Source organism: Stenella coeruleoalba (assembly GCF_951394435.1).
Source record: "Stenella coeruleoalba genome assembly, chromosome: 5".
NCBI lineage: Eukaryota > Metazoa > Chordata > Mammalia > Artiodactyla > Delphinidae > Stenella > Stenella coeruleoalba.
The window spans coordinates 110,323,453-110,347,412 of record NC_137150.1 but is presented as its reverse complement, the minus strand read 5'-3'; the positions used below and the strand labels follow the sequence as shown (position 1 = coordinate 110,347,412).

General features: G+C 36.3%; 1 protein-coding gene across 1 annotated transcript in view; it reads right to left on the bottom strand.

Annotated features, from left to right (window-relative positions):
• LOC307186397 (uncharacterized protein) overlaps positions 1–23,960 on the bottom strand; it is a gene marked incomplete at its 5' end in the record, with an annotated part of 311,829 nt that overhangs the window by 143,656 nt on the left and 144,213 nt on the right. The window lies entirely within an intron of this gene.

Below are 23,960 nucleotides of genomic sequence, written 5' to 3'. Positions count from 1 at the left end.
TACTTTCAAAACAACTGTGATTTTATAAAATCCCATAGGATTTTTTTTCAGGATTGTGATATTTTTTCAATAGAATTTTTATAGGAATAATACAACTTAAAAATACATACAAAAGTGTTCTTTTTGTTTTGTCTTGTTTTGTTTTACAAAATGTCAGATGGAGAATAGCAGAATACTTTTAATATGCTAGTTATAATACTGACTTTAGCATCTGCACAAATTTTCTAATCTTAAAAATTTCTAAAATAATTTTTGCCTATGTAATTTTCATGTTGTGTCCTCAATTAGGGAATGGAGGCACAGTACAGTCTATAGCAAAACAAACTATCTCTTGGTAAATCTAGCATACACTACACGAAAGTATGTATCAACCAGTCCTTTACATAGTGTATGAGTCAATATTCTATCCAATAAAGAATTAAAGGTAAAGAGGTACAGCAGAAGCTCCTCTCTTCTTATTTCCATTTCATAAAAGTCATGGGAAAGTCATTCTAGATTCTGGAGGCACCCCACATGGCCACCCAATCCATGGTCACTGAAGCAAATATTCTCCACGTCACCTTTCTTGTCTTCTCTTCCTTTTCAAGTACTCACTCTTAAAACATCAGCCTCTGGTACGCTGCACCTTTCTGTCATTTACAACCATCACCTTTTGATCCTGTCCATATAAATTCAGTGCTAGATGGAAACTGAGAAAGAGACTGGAGAGTAAGGGCAAGAAGAGAATAAGGGTGTCAAAACCTATGGGGTGTGTTTATACACGGCAACAGCACATCCACAGGTTATTTCACACTATTTTGACACATCTTAGACTTTCTCTTTGTTCTATTTAGTCTCTGACCTTACTCTCAAAACACTTCTCTTTCACTTCTCATGTACAAAATCAGGTGAGGGATAGCACCTCAATTAGTCATTTTGTTAAATGAAATGCCTGTTCCCTAGGGTTAAAAAGAAAGAGATGGGCAGTTTTTGCATAGATATCCACACACTTGATTCCCCTCACTCACTTTCCCATTGGTGCTTTCTGTCTAGAACTTGCTTTCTCTCTCCTGGACCATTACAATTCAGCACAGTCAACTAGTTGTATATAGATACACACACACACACACACACCCCAACCACCAAGTATTCAGACATCTGTGAATATTAGCTTTGTATAGCTGAGAAAAATTATCTGCACAGTCTATGTTGTTTAATCAACTTAATGTCTCTAGGCAGATTTACCTTCCCACATTGCTATGGGTGAGAGATCCTGTGTAAAAGTATAAAATGAACTCTCCTGGAACTCAAAGAAGTTAGAACTGGAAGAAATTCAGAAGTTCTCTGGTTCAATCTTTTCCTTTTACACATAAAAACTGAGGCTGTGAGAGACGAACTGATTTGTCCTAGGTCTCCTAGCTCTTTCGTGTCTGTTGAGGGTTAGGAGACTTGATTACAATCTCAAAATGAGTCAACAGGTAATATGTTTACTTCAAAAAATGGATTTAAAAAATAGACTTCATGATAAACAGTAAGGATTTACTTATAGCACAGGGAACTATATTCAATATCATGTGATAAACTATAATGGAAAAGAATCAGGGAAAAAAAGGATATAGATATATGCACATATATACATGTATAACCAAATCATTTTGCTGTACACCTGAAAATAACATAATATTGTAAACCGACTATATATACTTCAATTTAAAAAAATAGGCTGCATGAATTAACAAAGGCTCCCTTATTGCATCTTAGGTAGGTATATATGAGCCCCAGGAAGTGTAACAAGGACACAGTGGGGATGGGGGGGGGTGGGTTGGGATCTGTAGCACAGTATGACATTTTACTAGAACTCTTTGAATCATTTAAATGGATTTCAGATCCTCCCCTTCCTCTCTCAGTTGGCAGGAAAAGAGTTGGGTATAAAACTATTCCATATTCCAACTCAAAATTATCCACCTGAAGGCATCTCCTTGGCCATGGTGAGGTTATACAAAGTAGTGGGTTGCCTGCAGCCTCTGCAGAAGAATAATGCCTCTTGGAAGTGGCAAGCAATAAGTAGTTTAAAAACTTTTAAAAAGAGACATATAAACATACATACTTGAAGCTATACAAGGAATCTGCTTAAAACATGGATTCCTGTAGAGAATGGAATTAGTAGATAGTATTGGAAGGATACTTACTTTTATATTGTGCTCTTTGATTTTTAACCACAGAAAATGAATTACTTTGAATCAAGAAATAATTGATAAACTTAAACTTTCTAGTTGGGATACCTGGAGGATAAAGGGCAATAGTACTGGTTGTTTTAGTCTCCACCAATCGATTTAATTCCCAAGTAATCAATTCTTAATATTTACCTTTTAGTTAAAGCAGATCTTTAAAAAAAATAATCCTTTAAAAAAAAAGAATTCCCCCTAACCCCAAACCTAAATCATATCCTGAGAGATTGTAACCACTGGACACTACCTGGATATAACAATTACAAAAGTTCATCCCTACACATATAATGCTAAGATTTGGATTATCCAATTCTAGCTCTAAGACACGCAGTGTGATTCTTTGCAGGTGTTTGTTTGTGTCTTTGATTGTTTGCTTTGGTGTGAATCATCTTCAGATAAGCAGACTATGTGATAAACATTTTCAATTGAATAGTTGCTCTTTGTCTGAATCTCTTCTGCAATATTGGGCCAAAGGAACTATCTACCTTAATACCTTAAGAACTATATACCCTGCTTACCCACATTTATTCCCCTGAGATATCATGCATCACTCTCAACACAATGGGACATTCTTTCTGAGGTAGTACTAACTGATGCTCCAGATACCATCAGTTACTGTGATCCCTCACTCTTCCCTCTCTCCTCACTCTTCCCCCCTCTCTGTCCATCTCTCTATATGTATCTACATCTATGTCATACACACATGCTTCACTAGTTAGTGATAGTTTTATCCTTCTAAGATCAGATCTCTCATTCTGTAGAAAAGTCTTTAATCAACCTCTTTGAAAAAATCTCACTTCTCAATGCTATGGTTTACAGTTCTGAATTTTCTCACCCATCTGTAGGGGTGTAGGTTTAGGAATGCTTTTAGGGTTAAATAATTCACAGCTTCCACACCACCCACCTGGGCCCCCAACCCTTTTCCTATCCTAAGTAGCCTGAGCATACTTGCCAGAGACAGTATTAGATATCTGAGATGAACATCAAAGCAACATAGCTTTTGTATCTTTGTGCTAAGCCAAAACTGATACTAAATTCTGTAATTAGAGACTACAAAGGGCTCCTTCCCAGCACAGCCTCATAGAACCCAATTTAACACTGTAAGGACACTAATAAATGGTTGTATCACTCCACACCTAAACGCATTTTCCTCTCCATTCTCTTTGCTCTTATTCGGCATCGCTGATGTTAGAACTAAAATATCTTCAAGTGTGCTGTATCTTACCTGGACAATGGATAGGCTCACATTAGTGAAGAGCACAAGATTAATTTTTTGGAAGCCACCTTGTGTGTTACCCACACCCTACACACACATATACACTATTACAAGCTAGTATCAGCTTGTAATAAAATAAATAAAAATAAATAAATTTTAAAAACACCTTGGAGTCTGGCAAAGTCAGTACAGTCAATCCACTTGTTTTATTGATGTAGAAGCATGAGTTTTTTCCACCTCGCTCTAAATGTTTCTAAGAAACAGTAGCTCTGCCCTTCTTTAGTGCCTGTGGTGGCAGGATAATTCTCCAGAAATACTTTGAAGCCTTAGGCTCCCTTTAATCACATGGCTTTTGCCATTCTTAATAATTTCAATGAAAGAAAAATCCTAGCAAGAATATTTATGTGTTAATTCCCAAGTAACTAAACTGTACTTCATCTATAGGTCAAATTCTATTATGACAGAAACTACTTAAATAAATTTTTCCATATAAAAACAATACCCAGCTGATTACGTATTTCATCAAAAGTATAGTATAAGGACCACAGCCAGACTTATGTAGAGTTCACTGTAATAGGACCTGATTTATTGTGAGTCTGTAAATACTCTCATTCAGATAAGCTATTTATAAGCAATCCTCTGTTTTCTGTATAGATGGTTTCTCTACCAGGGATAGATGACATCAAAATTATTATTCTCTTTGTGCAGTTCGGAAACACATAAAATTCATTGCTTTTAATCAAGTCATTTCCAATTCACAGACTCTTATTTGCTGTGAGTCCTATTGGTCATTAGTATAAATTAAGATGGGTCTACAATTGTAATGATCCATGCTTTATTAACCTCCTCCCTTTATCAAGCACTGTGATTTAAGAGATATCAGTTCAGCATACACATTCTGCAAAATTAACATTAGTCACTCTGGAAATAATTATGAAAGAAAGCATTTTGACAACAGAGAAAGAAATCCTGAGCCATATAGTACCATTAGCCATTTGTAAACTTAAAACTTATGTAAAGATAAAAGAGTAGAGCTCCATATGCAAATATGTATGCATCTATCCAGGAATATACGACTGTACTTGTGTTGGATTTAATTATTCCATACACTGGATTCTAAGCATATAAAAGGTCTGGGAGTAGGTTTTAAATGGAGGTAGCATGGCTTAATGGACTAAGCTCTAGGACTTAATGGAATCAGCAAGTGAATTTTAAAACCTGGTCTGCTACTAAAAGGTTATATAAACTTTAGGAGTCACTTAAATGTTTAGTACTTTCAGGCTCATTACTTCCAGTCAGGAACATCTGAAATATTGTCTGCCAAAATACACCCTGTTATCAGTTAAAAATTTACTAGTAGATGTTTCTGTCTTTACATGTGTCCTTTACTTATATTTTCATATTGATATTTTCTCTTTACCTACATACTTAAAGGACATAATTGTTAAACGAGATTTTACTTTTTACTTCTATTGCCTCTCCCACAGTACTTTTGTAAACCAATGGTTGTTGATGAGAGACAATAACCCTCTTTTTTTCGCTTAGACAATGGTAAACATTGAATCACTTAGATATTTATACTGAAAATAGTACAAAAAGGTAGATGTGGTCTGCCTCTTCAAGAAAATTCCGTTTTGACATTCTACCAGTCACATTTCCTGGTGTACTAATAATTAGCATAGAGAAATCATTGAGAAATGAACATAATCCTTAGGCAAGTTCTAATCATCTTGTCTCTGGATAGCAGTTTTGTAATCATATATGATTCTTCACATTCTCTGTCCCTTGGATTTATGTTAACTTAAGTCATTTAAACCATTACTCCTACCAATAGATCTCCTAGACTAAAATAATAAAAGGTGAACATTGTAGCGTGTGAATACAGACATCATAAATAAGACATCTCTTTCTTTGTTTATTTATAATTAATCCTCCAAAATATCCATCCAATACAGTTCTAGCAGCCCTTCTCACATTGTGACTTGTCTCCTGGAGTATGCAATTCCAATGGAGAGGTTATGCACTGGCTTAAACAGTTTCTCTGCTATTTACTCCATCATTTATTCTGCTAGACTGGTGATACAGAGGTGATAAGAACAGGAGGAAATCCTCATCTATTGGGAAAATAAACACAACACTAAAGTACTTTCAAAGATCCAGGTACTTTGTTGAGTGATTTAAGTGCTTTACAAGGATCTTCTCAGTTTATCCTCATAATAACCCTATTGGGAAAGGCACTATAATTGTCTGACACTTTGCAAATAAGGAAACTGAGGCAAAGGATAAATTATTTGTCTAAAATTATACGCTAGAAAGTGGCTAACCACGGATTTAAACACGTGTAATCCAGCTAAATATATGATTTGGAAACCCAAATTGAAGCCTGCTGGTTGGAACAATGATGCTTAACTGTAACAAACCATATTTATCCTCAGATAATCAAGTCTTTGCATTCCAAATGCCTCCTTAGTTCTGATGTAGGTCTAAATCAATTTTCTACAAAACCCACCTTGCCTAGGCAGTATTATCCTGTGGATCCATTCTCTATTAATGTGAACAAATCCATGTCCCATGTAGAGGGAGAAGATTTGAGGAAAAAGAAGGAGAAGGCAGCAAGCATTTATTGAATACTTACCTTTTGAAGGCACTAGGAAGCTATGTCAGCAAACACTTAAAACAACTCTAATTATAGGGACTGTCAACTCCATTTTACTGATGAAGAATCTAAATTGCCAAGAGGTTGATTAACTCCCAAAGATTATTCTGGTCAGAATCCAAGCGTACATATTTAAGATTTGGAAATATTCATGTTCTTTTCATCACATAAATAAAAACCCTAGACCCAACATCATTCCTTTCCACTTCCACCCCCAACATACAGAGTTAAAGCTATTTTTTCTTTTTAAACTTAAGTTTTATTTTGTAGGTTCAATAGAATTATTCCTAAGGAAAAATTTCACTGCTTAAGATGTAGTCTAGTTATAGAACAGGCTAAGATGCAGGTTGGGGATCAAAAAGAGTTCATTTGACCATATAATCCCTGTTATCTATTAAAACAGATTACATAAATTGCACTCAATAAGACAAAGCCTTACCATTATTTGATCTGCAACAACACATGTTCACCCTTCAAAACACAAAAAGATGGCATAGGCTTCGGCAGAATTATGTGCAGATACCATAGCTAATCCCTTGAAAGAAATCCAAACTGATCACAAAGCATTTTAGAAGACCATAACAAAAAAAGAAAAGAAAAGAAAAGAGAATCAGCAACGTTAAGGGAGATGAAAAATATACATGCTGATCAAATTAGTCTTGGAATCCAGTACTTAGGTGATAAAATAGTTTTATTCTAGAGACTCTCGGGAAATAAATGGATGGCAAGGGTTAATATAAATGCAGCACCTATTAACAGAAAAGAACAACACCAGCCCTAAAGGTAGTCAGTCTTTCAACTGTATTTGAGTAAGGCTGTTCCTGTAAGTCCATGCCCTTAGTAACACTGTGCAATATTCTTATGTGCTTCCAGTGCTTAATGGGAACAAATTGAGAACTGGAAAGATCTGCCAACTCCTGGATTTGCAGAGTAACATAACTTTAAACCAGACAGCTGGAAATGGAAACTTAGCTGGAGCTTTGCACTGGTAACCATGAATCAGAGACATTGTCTTTGGTAGAGTGACAAGCATAAGCATGACTTTGAGTATACTAGATATCAAGATCCTAAGAATACAACAACTCCTTTGCTTTGGTAAAACATAGCTAAACAAAAGGCTGCCTGAAACCTAATTTTTGTCAGGACCATAAGCAGAAATTCCTCAAATCCCAAACAGTCCTCATTTAAAGTTGGAAAAACCAGTAATGCCCCTAGAAACTAGGCAAAGCCATAAGCCATGCATAAAGTCAAAGGTGGCAAGATAACCCCACTTGAGATTCAAAATTCACAATCAGAAATCATGCAATCTGTGGGCCTAAAGCATCCTTATGCAGTCTAGAGAGATGCAGGGATGTCAATAAAGCAGGTACATCAACCGAGAGTTGATATATGTGCCAAAAGTTTCCAGATACCAATATGGGACAATGGCCTTGGGATACATTGTGGGAATATAGATTTTGGCAACTGGTGATTTAACATGTCCTTGCCTTCTTGTTCCTGATAACACTTCTTTTTGTTAAACAACACTTGACATATTGTCAAGGAAAAGGCACCAGGCTCCCCAGTGCAGAGAACCTCCCAGGGTAATTATACTATCACAAAAAATAAGTTGGCCCTTCTTGCTAAGGAAAATGGTATCAGAGACAACATATGTGGCTGAAAGCACACTGGGCTAGGAGAGAAGAGACCTACAGCTATACCACAACCCACTACAAATTAATGGATTTCTTCATTGGTAACTGCATCAGTGGTGTTAAATGACTGTATACCTGTAACCTTTCAGGAAACAAAACATGACAAAAAATAAACACATACATGCACAGAAGCGTGCACACACACACACACACATACATACATACACATGAATATATGGGAATTGCTGCTTCAGGGAAACAAAGATGAAGGGGCTGTCTTTCACATGCTCCTCTACAGTTGGTCTCTAAAACCCCTCTATAGAGACCCTATGCCAGCTAAAAGCTATTTGAAGTTGCTAAGATGATTTTCAAATGTGTTACCAGAAGACAGTGGGATGTTAACAATAAGAAACCATTTCTTAAATTTGACTTTGAAACCCCAACTACACTGTGTTTCAATAGTATTTTCTGGAAAATAGTATGGGAAAATCTCTGAACTCCTTAGGACGTTTTAATTTATTTTTTTAACATCTTTATTGGAGTATAATTGCTTTACAATGGTGTGTTAGTTTCTGCTGTATAACAAAGTGAATCAGCTGTACATATACATATATCCCCATATCCCTTCCTTCTTGCATCTCCCTCCCACCCTCCCTATCCCACCCCTCTAGGTGGTCACAAAGCACCAAGCTGATCTCCCTGTGCTATGCAGCTGTTTCCCACTAGCTATCTATTTTACATTTGGTAGTGTATATATGTCCAGGCCACTCTCTCATTACGTCCCAGCTTAACTTTCCCACTTCCCGTGTCCTCAAGTCCATTCTCTACATCTGCGTCTTTATTCCTGTCCTGCCCCTAGGTTAATCAGAATCTTTTTTTTTTTTTTTACATTCCATATATATGATGTGTTAGCATACAGTATTTGTTTTTCTCTTTCTGACTTACTTCACTCTGAATGACACACTCTAGGTCCATCCACCTCACTACAAATAATTCATTTCTTTTTATGGCTGAGTAATACTCTATTGCATATATGTGCCACATCTTCTTTATTCATTCATCTGTTGATGGACACTTTAGGTTGCTTCCATGTCCTGGCTATTGCAAATACTACTGCAATGAACATTGTGGTACATGACTCTTTTTGAATTATGGTTTTCTCAGGGTATATGCCCAGTAGTGGGATTGCTGGGTCATATGGTAGTTCTATTTGTAGTTTTTTTAAGGAACCTCCATACTGTTCTCCATAGTGGTTGTATCAATTTACATTCCCACCAGGAGGGCAAGAGGATTCCCTTTTTTCCACACCTTCACCAGCATTTATTGTTTGTAGATTTTTTGATGATGACCATTCTCACTGGTGTGAGGAGATACCCCATTGTAGTTTTGATTTGCATTTCTCTAATGATTAGTATATTGAGCATCCTTTCATCTATTTGTTGGCAATCTGTATATCTCTTTTGGAGAAAAGGACTTCTGCCCATTTGGGGATTGGGTTGTTTTTTTCTATGATATTGAGATGCATGAGCTGCTTCTATATTTTGCAGTTTAATCCTTTGTCTTTTGTTTGATTTGCAAATATTTTCCCCCATTCTAAGGGTTGTCTTTTCACCTTGTTTATGGCTTCCTTTGCTGTGCAAAAACTATTAAGTTTCATTAGGCCCCATTTGTTTATTTTTGTTTTTATTTCCTTTTCTCTAGGAGGTGGGTCAAAAAGCATCTTGCTGTGATTTATGTCATAGAGTGTTCTGCCTATGTTTCCTCTAAGAGTTTTATAGTGTCTGGCCTTACATTTAGGTCTTTAATCCATTTTGAGTTTATTTTTGTGTATGGTGTTAGGGAGTGTTCTAATTTCATTCTTTTACATGTAGATGTCCAGTTTTCCCAGCACCACGTATTGACGAGTGTGTCTTTTCTCCATTGTATATCCTTGCCTCCTTTATCATAAATAAGGTGACCATATGTGTGTGGGTTTATCTCTGGGCTTTCTATCCTGTTCCATTGATCTATATTTCCATTTTTGTGCAAAGACCATACTGTCTTGATTACTATAGCTTTGTAGTATAGTCTGAAGTCAGGGAGCCTGATTCCTCCAGCTCCATTTTTCTTTCTCAAGATTGCTTTGGCTATTCGGGGTCTTTTGTGTCTCCATACAAATTGAGCAACTTTTTCTTCTACTTCTGTGAAAAAATGCCATTGGTAGTTGGATAGGGATTGCACTGAATCTGTAGATTGCTTTGGGTAGTATAGTCATTTTCACAAGGTTGATTCTTCCAATCCAAGAACATGGTATATCTCTCCATCTGTTTGTATCGTCTTTAATTTCTTTCATCAGTGTTTTATAGTTTTCTGCATACAGGTCTTTTGTCTCCTTAGGTAGGTTTATTCCTAAGTATTTTATTCTTTTTGTTGCAATGGTAAATGAGAGTGCTGCCTCAATTTCTCTTTCAGATATTTCATCATTAGTGTATAAGAATGCAAGAGATTTCTGGGCATTAATTTTGTTTCCTGCTACTCTACGAAATTCATTGATTAGCTGATAGCTCTCTGGTAGTATCTTTAGTTTTCTGGTAGCATCTTCAGGATTCTCTATGTATGGTATTGTGTCATCTGCAAACAGTGACAGCTTTACTTCTTCTTTTCCAATTTGGATTCCTTTTCTTTTTCTTCTCTGATTGCTACGGCTAAAACTTCCAAAACTATGTTGAATAACAGCAGTGACAGTAGGCAACCTTGTCTTGTTCCTGATCTTAGAGGAAATGCTTTCAGTTTTTCACCATTGAGAACGATGTTGGTTGTGGGTTTGTCATATATGGCCTGTATCATGTTGAGGCAAGTTCCCTCTATGCCTACTTTCTGGAGGGTTTCTATCATAAATAGGTGTGGAATTTTGTTGAAAGCTTTTTCTGCATCTATTGAGATTATCATACGGTTTTTATCCTTCAATTTGTTAATATGGTTTATCACATTGATTTATTTGCATATATTGAAGAATGTTTGCATTCCTGGATAAACCCCACTTGATCATGGTGTATGAACCTTTTAATGTGCTGTTGGATTCTGTTTCCTAGTATTTTGTTGAGGATTTTTACATCTATGTTCATCAGTGATATTGGCCTATAGTTTTCTTTTTTGTGACATCTTTGTCTGCTTTTGGTATCAGGGTGATGGTGGCCTCATAGAATCAGTTTGGGAGTGTTCCTCCCTCTGCTATATTTTGTAAGAGTTTGAGAAGGATAGGTGTTAGCTCTTCTCTAAATGTTTGATAGAATTCGCCTGTGAAGCCATCTTTTCCTGGGCTTTTGTTTGCTGTAAGATTTTCACAGTTACAATTTCAGTACTTGTGATTATTCTGTTTATATTTTCTATTTCTCCCTGGTTCAGTCTCAGAAGGTTGTGTTTTTCTAAGAATTTGTGCATTTCTTACAGGTTGCCCATTTTATTGCCATAGAGTTGCTTGTAGTAATCTCTCATGATACTCTGTATTTCTGCAGTGTCAGTTGTTACTTCTTCTTTTTCATTTCTAATTCTGTTGATTTGAGTCTTCTCCCTTTTGTTCCTTCTGTTCTTGATGAGTCTGGCTAATGGTTTATCAATTTTGTTTATCTTTTCAAAGAACCAGCTTTTAGTTTTATTGATCTTTGCTATCGTTTCCTTCACTTCTTTTTCGTTTATTTCTGATATGATCCTCATGATTACTTTCCTTCTGCTAACTCTGGGGGTTTTTTGTTCTTTCTCTAATTGCTTTAGGTGTAAGGTTAGGTTGTTTATTTTTTATTTTTCTTGTTTCTTGCGGTAGGATTGTATTGCTGTAAACTTCCCTCTTAGAACTGCTTTTGCTGCATCCCATAGGTTTTGGGTCATCATGTTTTCATTGTCATTTGTTTCTAGGTATTTTCTGATTTCCTCTGTGATTCCTTAATGACCTCTTGGTTATTTAGTAGTGTATTGTTTAGCCTCCATGTATTTGTATTTTTTACAGTTTTTTTCCCATAATTGATATCCAGTCTTATAACATTGTGGTCAGAAAAGGTACTTGATATGATTTCAATTTTCTTAAATTTACCAAGGCTTGATTTGTGACCCGAGATATGATCTATCCTGGAGAATGTTCCATGAGCACTTGAGAAGAACATGTATTCTGTTGTTTTTGGATGGACTGTCCTATAAATATCAATTAAGTCCAACTTGTAATGTATCATTTAAAGCTTGTGCTTCCTTATTTATTTTCATTTTGGATGATATTTCCATTGGTGAAAGTGGGGTGTTAAAGTCCCCTACTATGACTGTGTTACTGTCAATATCCCCTTTTATGGCTGCTGGCATTTGCCTTATGTACTGAGGTGTTCCTATTTTGGGTGCATAAATATTTACAATTGTTATATCTTCTTTTGGATTGATCCCTCGATCATTATGTAGTGTCCTTCATTGTCTCTTGTAATAGTCTATATTTTAAAGCCTATTTTGTCTGATATGAGAATTGCTACTCCAGCTTTCTTTTGATTTCCATTTGCATGGAATATCTCTTTCTATCCCCTCACTTTCAGTCTGTATGTGTCCCTAGGTCTGAAGTGGGTCTGCTGTAGACAGCATATATATGGGTCTTGTTTTTGTATCCATTCAGCCAGTCTATGTCTTTTGGTTGGAGCATTTAATCCATTTACATTTAAGGTAATCACCGATATGTATGTTCCTATTACAATTTTCTTAATTGTTTTGGGTTTGTTATTGCAGGTCTTTTCCTTCTCTTGTGTCTCCTGCCTAGAGAAGTTCCTGTAGCATTTGTTGTAAAGCTGGTTTGGTGGTGCTGAATTCTGCTAAATTTTGCTTGGCTGTAAAGATTTTAATTTCTCCCTCAAATCTGAATGAGATTCTTCATAGTTAGAGTAATCTTGGTCATAGATTTTTCCCTTTCATCATTTTAAATATGTCCTGCCACTCCCTTCTCGCTTGCAGAGTTTCTGCTGAAAGGTCAACTGTTAACCTTATAGGGGCTCCTTTGTATGTCATTTGTTACTTTTCCATTGTTGCTTTTAATATTTTTTATTTGTATTTAATTTTTGATAGTTTGATTAATATGTGTCTTGGCATGTTGCTCCTTGAATTTATCGTTTATGGGACTCTGTGAGCTTCCTGTACTTGACTATTTATTTTCCCATGTTAAGGAAGTTTTCAACTATAAATTTTCAAATATTTTCTCGGACGCTTTCTTTTTCTCTTCTTCTTCTGGGGCCCCTATAATTCGAATGCTGGTGCATTTAATGTTGTCTCAGAGGTCTCTGAGATTGTCCTCAATTCTTTTCGTTCTTTTTTCTTTATTCTGCTCTGCAGTAGTTATTTCCATTATTTTATCTTCCAGGTCACTTCTCCATTCTTCTGCCTCAGTTATTCTGCTATTGATTCCTTCTAGAGAATTTTTAATTTCATTTATTGTGTTGTTCATCATTATTTCTTTGCTCTTTAGTTCTTCTAGGTCCTTGTTAAACATTTCTTGTATTTTCTCCATTCTATTTTCAAGATTTTGGATCATCTTTACTATCATTACTCTGAATTCTTTTTCAGGTAGACTGCCTATTTCCTCTTCATTTGTTTGGTCTAGTGGGTTTTTACTATGCTACTTCATCTGCTGCGTATTTCTCTGTCTTCTCATTTTGCTTAACTTACTGTGTTTGGGGTCTCCTTTCCGCAGGCTGGAGCTTCGTAGTTCCCGTTTTTTTTTTTTTGGTGTCTGCCCCCAGTGGGTGAGTTTGGTTCAGTGGCTTGTGTAGGTTTCCTGGTGGAGGGGACTGGTGCCTCTGTTCTGGTGGGTGGGACTGGATCTTGTCTTCCTGGTGGGCAGGGCTATGTCTGGTGGTGTGTTTTGGTGTGTCTGTGAACTTATTATGATTTTAGCAGCCTCTCTGCTAATGGGTATGGTTGTGTTTCTGTCTTGCTAGTTGATTGGCATGGGGCATGCAGCAGTGGAGCTTGCTGGCCGTTGAGTGGAGCTTGGTCTTAGCATTGAGATGGAGATCTCTGAGAGAGCTCTCGCCAATTGATACTACTTGGAGCCAGGAGGTCTCTCGTGGTCCAATGTCCTGAACTTGGTTCTCCCACCTCAGAGGCTCAGGCCTGACACCTGGCCAGAGCCCCAAGACCCTGTTAGCCACCCAGATGTGTTACAGGGTCTTTCTTCTCCTAGGGACTTGGCCAGCATTTCAGGCAATGGGTTCTAAGCCCCAAAATTGCCCCTATTTGACACAGGAGAGGTTTCAATATTTTCTTGGAGTTGGAGTTGCTCTCTTGTACTTCTCCCATTGCCACAAAAAAATTCTTCCCTGAGTAGCTGCTGCTCGTTTATCCTTAATTCCCCAATTGAACACACTTGAAGGAGACCTGAGACCAGCTTACAGTAGCTGGAAGGAGCCAAAACCAGTCTCTCCTTAGGACATTTTAATCTAATTCTATTGATTTCATGTTTGCTAGAGGAATCATAAAATTTCACTGATTTATTAGAGGAAAATGAGTAGAAGCACATACTAATTGAGACATAACTCTGAGTATGAGTGAATTAGATGCAGGATTCAATCTTTATGAAAAGGAAAATAATTAAGAGAAAGTAGTAAAATAGGGTTAAGAAGAAAAGAATATAATAACTTGTGTATAATGTCAACTTTTCTAAGAGAAGCAAAGTCAGATCTCACCCTCTCTTGGGTAAAGTCACCTCAGGGTGGGGCGGATATTGTAGTATTTCATAAGTGAATCAGTGAGTTTCTAGCAAGGTGAAATCCCTTCACCTGAAATTGGAGACCTGTATCTCACCTGTGCAAACATACTGACTCAAGATAGTTATGGTAAAGACTATGTAAACAATGAGAATGCCTGTAGGGGTTCACTATTCTCAAACAATTAGAGAAAATTTAAAAATTACAACAGTTCTTTTCAGAAAAGTAAAAAGAAAATATTCCTTTTGCAATATCCGGGACCTCAAATTGAACAGTTATGAGCCACTGTTTTTTATATACAAAGAAGAGAAATCATGAGACTGTCCTAGTAGTGTGAGACTCATGAAATATGATCTACAAAATAACAGAATGGTAAATACAATAACAGGATAAACCCTGATCTGAGAAAACTAAGTAATTACATTATGATGGGCAATTTATGAAATTAGAAAAGAAAGAGAAAAAAATGCAAATTCAGAATAATTTCATTAGCAAAAGGTAACTAATCCCCAAAGAAACACGTCAATTATATCCTTGGTTCTGTCAGATTTGGGGCAAACTTAAATGGAGTAAATAACATGATATTCCAAAAATGATTTGAACTAAATTTCAACCTTTGCCTAGGTGTTGATCTTCTCATTAAACTAGCAAAGCTGTTTTTTTTTTTTTTTAACTGAATGTCCAGAGGAAGTTTATTACTATTTTCAGTATGTGAAAATATGACTAAAAAGAAGTACTGTTCCCTACTCAAGCCACATGCCTTATAATTACCAATTCATTAATTTATCCTTATTACTGTCATTCTCATTTTGTGTGTGAAGAAACTAAGAGACAAAGGCTTCAGTTCACTTGTTTAGTACAGCATATGGTATATATGATGACAAAAGAAAGGCATTCCAAAAACAAAAAGAAGCAGATTCACAGATATAGAGAACAAAGTAGTAAGCAGTAGGAGTGGGAAGTGGGGAGGGGCAATATAAGGGTGGGAGGAAAAAAGGGTCCCTATGGGATTATATGAAATTTTGTGTGTGAAACTTTTGAAAATTGTAAAACACTATAGAATTTAAAGACTCTATCATTTAATTTAAAAAAAAAAAAGAAAAGAAAGGCATTCCAGAGAGGGTAAAACATGAATTGCATATTGGAAAACATGAAGGAGGTAGCCTAGACAAAGGGATAGGTATGAGGAAGCCTTTCCCGGCAGATGGAGCTGCTTCTAGACAGAGGGAGAGAGAATGATACATTTCAGAGACTGAGTTTTTTTGGAGAACGAACATGAAGATGTAGCAACAGAAGAAGGTTTAGGGAGTCAGGCTGGTTCTGTGTCATGTAGTATCTTGAAGGCCATGCTTGGAAACGTATACTTTTCCCACAGACCACTGAGGAAACATCAAAGGATTTTAAATAAGGATATTTGCATTTCCAAATAATCTTTCTGGTAAAATGCTGAAAAGGATTTGGAAGACAATTCTGAAATTAGGGCATTCCATTATAGGATTCTTTCCTTTTTTTTCCAGCTTCACTGAGATATAATTGACATATAACATGATATAAGTTTAAGGGACACCAAGTGAGGACTTGACACATCTCCATCACCTCACATAATTGCCTCTGCCTGTGTGTGTATGTTTATATGTGTGGTGAGAACACTTAAGATCTATTCTCTTAGCAGCTTTCAAGTACATAATAAATTATTGTTAACTACATTCGCCATACTGTACAGTAGATCCCCAGGACTTATTCATCTTATAATTGAAAGTCTGTACCCAATACCCAACATCTTCCCATTTTCCCCCAGCCCCTGGCAATCACCATTTGATTCTCTGTTTCTATGAATTCAGCTTTTTTAAATTCCACATATAAGTAAGATTATACATTATTTGTCTCTCTCTGTCTGACTTTTTTCACTTAGCATAATATCCTCAACATCCAAACATGTTCTTGCAAATGACAGATTTTATTCTTTTTAATGGTTGAACAATATAACACATATATATACAAACACACACACACACACACACACACACACACACGCACCATTTTCTTTATCCATTCATCTGTCGAACACTTAGGTTGTTCCCGTTTTGGCTATTGTAAATAATGCAGGTGCACAGCTGGAGGGGTTAGCCCCAAGTGCATGCACAGCTGCGGGTCTCAGCTATGGGGATCTAGGCCGGCAGTTTGCACTCACACAGCAGTCCACTCCTACTGTGTGGATGATACTGGTAGCCCCCACCTTCTTCCTTGTTCCAAGCCATCTCTATATGTCTCAGCTTTGCTGGTATCTGGGAATGGTAAAACTGAAGAGGGACCTTCAGGTACTGCCCTGAAAGGCTGGGAAGTTGTTTGTTTACCACCCACTCCCATTTTCAGAGAGGAGAACTCTTTCCAGCAGAGGAGTTCCTTCTTGGTGCTGCGCAGTGCCAGTCAGGGAAATGGAATGATACAGGCAAAATAAAGATGTTTTTCCTTACCATTTTGTGCAGTTATTTTCAGGGTTTTTTGTTCCACCCTGTTGCTGAAGTTTCTTAAATGGACTCCTAAGCTGTCCCAGAGCTACTTTTGTTTGTAGATAGCTGTCTGACTATTGACCTTTGTGTGGGGACAGAGTCTGTGGTCTCATGAGTCTCCATTTTGGTGACCTCACTCCATATCATATTTATTGATTTGCATATGTTAAACCATTTTTGCATCCCAGAAATAAATCCCACTTGATCATGGGTTATGATCTTTTGAATGTGCTGCTGAATTCGGTTTGCTAATATTATGTTGACAAATTTTACATCTATATTCATCAGGGATATTGGTCTGCAATTTACTTTTCTGGTAGTATCCTTATCTGACTTTGGTAACAGGATAATGCTGGACTCATAAAATGAGTTTAGGAATGTTCCTTCCTTTTCAATTCTTTGGAGGAGTTTGAGAAGAATTGGTGTTAACTCTTCTTCAAACATTTGGTAGAATTTAACCTAGAAACCATCTGGTCCTGGGTTTTTCTTTGTTGAGAAATTTTTGATAAATGATTCGATCTCCCTACTCATTAGTCTGTACAGATTTACTATTCCTTCATGATTCAGGCTGGTAAGTTGTATGTTTTTCAGAATGTATCAATTTCTTCTAGGTTATCTAATTTGTTGGCATAAAATTTTTCGTAGTAGTCTCTTTTGATCCTTTGTATTTCTGTGGTTTCATTTGTAATGTTTGCTCTTTCATTTCTGATTTTATTTGTCTTTTTTTCCCTTTTTTCTTACTTAGCTAAAGTTTTGTCAATAGTGTTTATTTTTTCCAAAAACCAGGTCTTAGTTTCATTGATTTTTTGGGGGGGGATCTCTATTTCATTTATTTATTTTGCACTTGTTGAAATGCTGCAGGATGGTTATGTAAAGGAGGTATAGTGCAGGTACTTCTCAAAGATACATATGGTCTGTTTGGAAAGGACACATCCACACAATATAAGGAACTGATTAAAAAGGACAGGATATGAATTAATGTGTGGTTGCTGATGAAGGAAGGCATGAGATTAAGCTTCAAAACAGAATGTAATGTTTACACATAGTGTGATTAATTTTCTTTCATGTCTCATTGTCAGAATGTTTCCTTCAATCTAGGGATAGAAGAACAGGCTATACAAGCTACATATAAGCCCTCTCTGTGCCACTCCTGGGAATAGACAGCAAAAAAAAAAAAAAAAAAAAGTTACACAAGCATTTCTCAAAGCCTGGTTTACAAAATACATGATGCTTTTCATGGAAAAGTTTTTAGATATTCACAAAGGACTTAAGAATCTTGAAGACAATGAGAAATTCTATGATAAAAACTCCTGCTTAACTTGTTTTAATGTAGCATTTCACAAAATTGTTTAACCACAGAAAAAGTTATCTATTAATGTCAGTTAATATGACCTATATTGTCATCGGATTATTATGGTATTAATATGAGTAATCTTTGGAATGCACTTTGAGAAATTCTAACTTCTATTACTTAGAAGTGCTTAAAGGGACCTTTTAAAGAGAAAAGGAAAGCCTGTGGCCAACATGATGCAGTTTTTCCTGAGTCAAACTGATCAGTGGGAGTACTGAAAGATCCTACATAAAATGGTCTTTAAGACTAGAAAAATAATAAAGCCATTGACCCTGTAACCATACATCTCAAGAGGAGACATATGGGAACTATGTTTACGCAGATAGAAACACTGGTCATGGAGTAACTTAGAAGTCAGTATATAACAGAGAAACTGAAGTCAGGATATATTATTCCAGTGTTCAAAATACAACGGTCAACAGACAAAAAGACAAATTACAGTATCTGGGTGAGACAGAGCAGCATGCCTCTTACTAGGCAATGTTGCAGAAGGAATATCTGTACTAATGGAAAAGTCAGAAACAGGATGGTGAAAAGAGCAATGTAGTAGCAACATCACCAGCCCAGTTAGGCCTTTTTATTTAAAAAAAAAAAAAAAAAAAAAAAAAAAGAATAGAGACTTAAGGGAATACAGAAAGACTGTGATGAAATCCAACCTTGTGCTGAAGAAAACGTTTCATAGCACACATTACAACCATCAGACACATTTCTACTAGCAGGAGGGGATGGCCTACCTGAATACTAAGAGAATGAAAATAGAAAAAATGTTTCCTCTTCAGAACCTGTAGCTCAAAGAGTTTATCTATTAATCATGAAAGGAATAGTGATTAAATAGGTGTCAAACAAGTATCAGTTACTTAACAGGGATAAATTATACGCAAACCTGTACTGTTCAGCTATTAACTGAGATTATTTTCTCATTCATTCATAATTTGTTATTATTTATTGACCAATAGTATTCTAAAGTAATTCAAATTTAGGTTGTTTTTAAAATGGAAATGTTTGAACTTGGGTGAAGTCAAGTCATGATCTTGGTGCCTGGGTCAAAACTATTCTTGACTATATCTAAGAGATGAGAGTTAATCAGGTAATGAGACTGTGTGTACTTTCCTACCTGCTACATAATTGTGTTTCATATTTTACCTTCAAACAGATGACAGTATTGATCCATCTTCAATTAAGGATGAGTTCAGAGGTATTTACAAGGTGTTTTCCTTGTGCTGAGTTTTGGTTTTATACATGTGGAATATGATATATACAATCTAGCTATACTATTAAAAACAGAGTTATGTCCTAATTATTAGTACAGTGCTCTAAAACAACCATGGGCCAACATGAGAGTTGTCCTTTTAAGGAAAAGTTACACTTTCTAGGAAATATTCGTTGATCTTTTGTTTTTTAATGATTATTTTTTTCAGTTACACCTGTTATGAAATGGAGAAGGAAATGTTATGCTTGCATTTTTTTAAAAATTTCAATCTGGCTAAATGTATCTAAAATATTCATAAAATTAAGCTTTTTCAGGATAAAAAAAAAGACATGGTTTTCTAAATTGTTTATAAGCGTGACTCTAAGCTGATGGAGATATTTTGAGCACAAGGTGCAGCAGAATTTTAAATATCTTCCTCTCACTCCTCATCAGTGTCTATATGATTTCTAATCATTCCTCTACACATCAGCTGTGATGAGAATGAATCCAGGTGTGATGAACATGATGTTCTTGTTATTCTGAAGGACGTTTATTTTTATTTATGCCATTGTGTTTAGGCTTCTCAAGCAATATTTAGAACAAATAGGCACACAAAGCTTCTAAGTTACACCTTCTACTAGCTCCATTTGTAGGGTGGGGGCAGAATCTCTTCTTGTTTGGATAAAAGTTTCCAGCTGGAATAGGATGAGTGAGGCCAGGACACTAATTCCCAAATTGCCCTTAGTCTGATATGGCATAAGGGAGTATTTTCTAAGCAGTAGTTTCATCTGAAGTTCCAGAAAAATTGAAAAGAAGAAAATACATATTTCCCAATGTCAACTTCTGTTACAAGAAAAACTTTTCAACCACAGATGTTGATCCATAGATAGAGTTGTTACGGCAAGAGGAACTTTCCATAATTATAGGTAATCACGCAAACCCCTTGGAACACAGATTCCTCTTCATTTTTTGTTCCTGAGATTACAGAGTCTTGGGAAAGGGGGTATTTTCACTTATTGAGCTAACAGCAGATCTTCTGAAAACCTTAGCGTAAGTTTTTTATTAGGCATATATTTGCTGACTAAACAAGTGATTCTTATTTCCACAGGATAATAATTTTTGAAGTTCAATTCATCCACATGTCTAATGCTTCACATTTGTTGCTGTGCAAATAAGAAAATATCAAGAACTAACTAAAGAAACAAAGCTTAATGTTAGGAGCCCACTTGATCACACCCAGGAAATGGTTATATTTGTTTGGCACTTATTAAAGCTGCATATTTAAGTCTATTAAGATGCATTTCATTACCTCTGCCAAATGCAAATAGGCTTTCAACCTTTCCAGAGCATCAGGATTTATTGTACAGTTCAAAGAATGATTGTATCTGCCTTCTGGGCTTGGTGTAGTCTAATTTCATAATATATATACAAATAGGATTTGTTCTCTGAGAAACACTGGGACAATTTCAGAGCTGTAAGTCAGGTGCTTGATGAGCTCCTGAAATATTTGTTTAGTATTCTGAATAATACATATAATTTACAGTGTTATCCTGAGATAACAAGGAAATGTTATTTCAAATAACAGCTTACTTAGTAAACATGGGTGCCAGTGGAGATACTACCCAGCTATCACAAGACAACATACATTCACTTTAGGTAAGCCCATATCAATAACGCATATCCCAAGAAAATTACGAATATTCCTGTGAATTGGCTGACATTCTGCTCAAATAAGATTTCTCTAGCAGCTACAAAATTGTAAATGGATTAATGCAACTTAATTGCTTTGAAAATGCTTTACTGCATTGATAAAAATTACATTTCACTTGAAGTGAAGCCAGGGAAAAAATAATTCTTAAAGGCCACCAGCAAAGTGTAATCAAAATACATTTGAAATAATTATAATGTAAAGCATTAACAATATTTCCACTTTCATCAGAAGTTACTATAAAAATATTACACAAATCAATATTCACTTGAATTTTTAAACTTCATCTTTAAAAAATTTATACACTCCCACAAAAAATAAGGTATCTGTCTGCTCTGCATGTATCTCTTCCTACAGAATGACAGGCAGGCAAGATTGAAGAAGGTTGTAAGTCTTTTTAGTTTTCAAACTTGCCCAAGGCTTCAACATTCTGGAAACAACTGGATAGAATGACTAAATTCCTCCTTCAACACGCTCCAATCTCCTACTGGAACACAGGCCAATAAATATCTTCTCTTAAAATTGATATCAGTTATGTGAAAATTATTTCCAAGATTTGAAAATGGTTGTTGCTATCTTTGAGTCTCAACACTGACAAAGCAAAATGTGTCATTCATTCCACTGGTATGTACCAGGTGTACTCTACATTCTGGGTATGTAGCAGAGAACATATAAGAAGAGCCCTACTTTTACCCAGTTTCATTCTCATGGGGGTAAGAGATAGTCAGATTATAAGAAAACAAATAAACAAGATAATTTCATCTTCCTTAGCCTTAGCTTACCCACTGTAAAATTACTCATCAATTCAGCCAGTCATTGAAGATTTATTGAGTCTATAATTGGTGGGCACTGCTCCAGTAGTTGTAAATAAACACAAAAATCCAGGTCCTCATGCACTTACATTCTAATGAGAGGAGATAGATAATAAGCCAAATAAGCAGGTAAAACATATATTATGTTAGATGCTAAAATGTACCACAGAGAGAAAATAGCCAAGGATAGTGCATAAAGTAGGTTACAGCAATGGAGGCAGGGTATCAGGTTTCAATTTAAACTCAGGTAGTCAAGAAATTACCCTCTGTGAATGTATTAGGAGAGCAGAATTCTGAAGGAGGTGAGAGAGCAGTACCTGGGAATCACCTGGGGGCGATGAATTACTGGTACCTGGGTTATTCCAAGGATAGTAAGAAACTCAGCATGATAGGACTGAGCAATCAAGGAGAATCATAGTAGAGGAAGAGGTGAAAGAGATAACAGCATGGTTTGGAGGGAGTGAACTGATGGTTTTAAACCTTGTAGACCATTCTAAGGACTTTGGCTGGAGCATTCTGGGTAATAGATTTCAAATGACCTGATATGTTTTAATAGGACAGAGTCAAGACAAACAATTAGGATGCTATTGCAATTAATTGGATGAGAGATGAACATGAGACATTACTGTTATTCCACCAAGAGTGTAGCAGTGGAGGTGGTGAGGAGTAGCTGGATTTTGAAGGTAGAGTCTATAGGATATATTGGTGGTTTGGATTTGGGATGTAAGAGAGACAGAAGAATCAAGGATGACCCCATGATTATTAGGCTGGGCCATAGAAAGAATGGAGTTGCCATTAACTAGGATGGAGAATCAGGGGAAGAACTGACTTTGGAGGAAAGGTCAAGAGTTCTGTTATGGCTATGTAGTTTTAAGATGCTTACTAAACATCTAGGACATCTAAGTATGGAGATAATTAAGAAAACTGGAGCTCAGGGGAGAGCTCCACGTTGGAGGTATACATCTGGAAGTCATGACATTTAAAATTATGAGAATGAATAAGAAAAGTATGATAGTCTCATTCAACTACACCTTAGGGTATTTCTAAAGAAAGTACTCTTTTAGACATTTATACTGGACCTAACACAAAGTTAAGCCTTTAATAAATGTTAGCTATTATTATTATTTATGATTCTGCTTTGTATCAACTACTTCTTATTCATACTTTCCATAAAAGTTAGTAACTACCAGAAACCACAGTGTCAAGTCTGATTAAAATGTGCTTATACCCTTGGAATTGAGGTCATACATCACAGATTATACAGGGTTAGAATATAGGTAGAAATAGAAAACAACACCCCTAGAATAGTATGAGGGTGCAACACTATACACAGATGGCGGTTTCATGGATATTAACCCTGGAGTATAAACTTCTGATAAGAAATAAGTAAAGGTACAAATCAAATTAAGCACCCCCCACACAAAAATAGTAGTTTTATGTTGCTCTGTTACATGGGAATTTAGACTCAAAAGCAACTCAGAAGCAACTTCATTGGCATACAAAAATCATGAAAAAGTAAACTTGGACATATTCTGGATTATCAGATATAGAAAGTGTGTTGGGGGTACGCTGTGTTACCTTTTCTTTGTTTAGCTTTTCACTGGAAGAATTCTTCTATTTAATTAGTAAGGATAAGACACACTTAAGCATTTTCCAGTTATTTCAAAATATGACATGTCTTAAAATTGTTTTGAATTATAACCCTATTGAGCTATACTTAAAAAACAAGAGGGGGTTTCCCTGGTGGCGCAGTGGTTGAGAGTCCGCCTGCCGATGCAGGGGACACGGGTTCGTGCCCCGGTCCGGGAGGATCCCACATGCCGCGGAGCGGCTGGGCCCGTGAGCCATGGCCGCCAGGCCTGCGTGTCCGGAGCCTGTGCTCCGCAATGGGAGAGGCCACAACAGTGAGAGGCCCGCGTACCGCAAAAAAAAAGAAAAAAAAACAAGAGGGAATATTAAAGAGCAACAAGTGT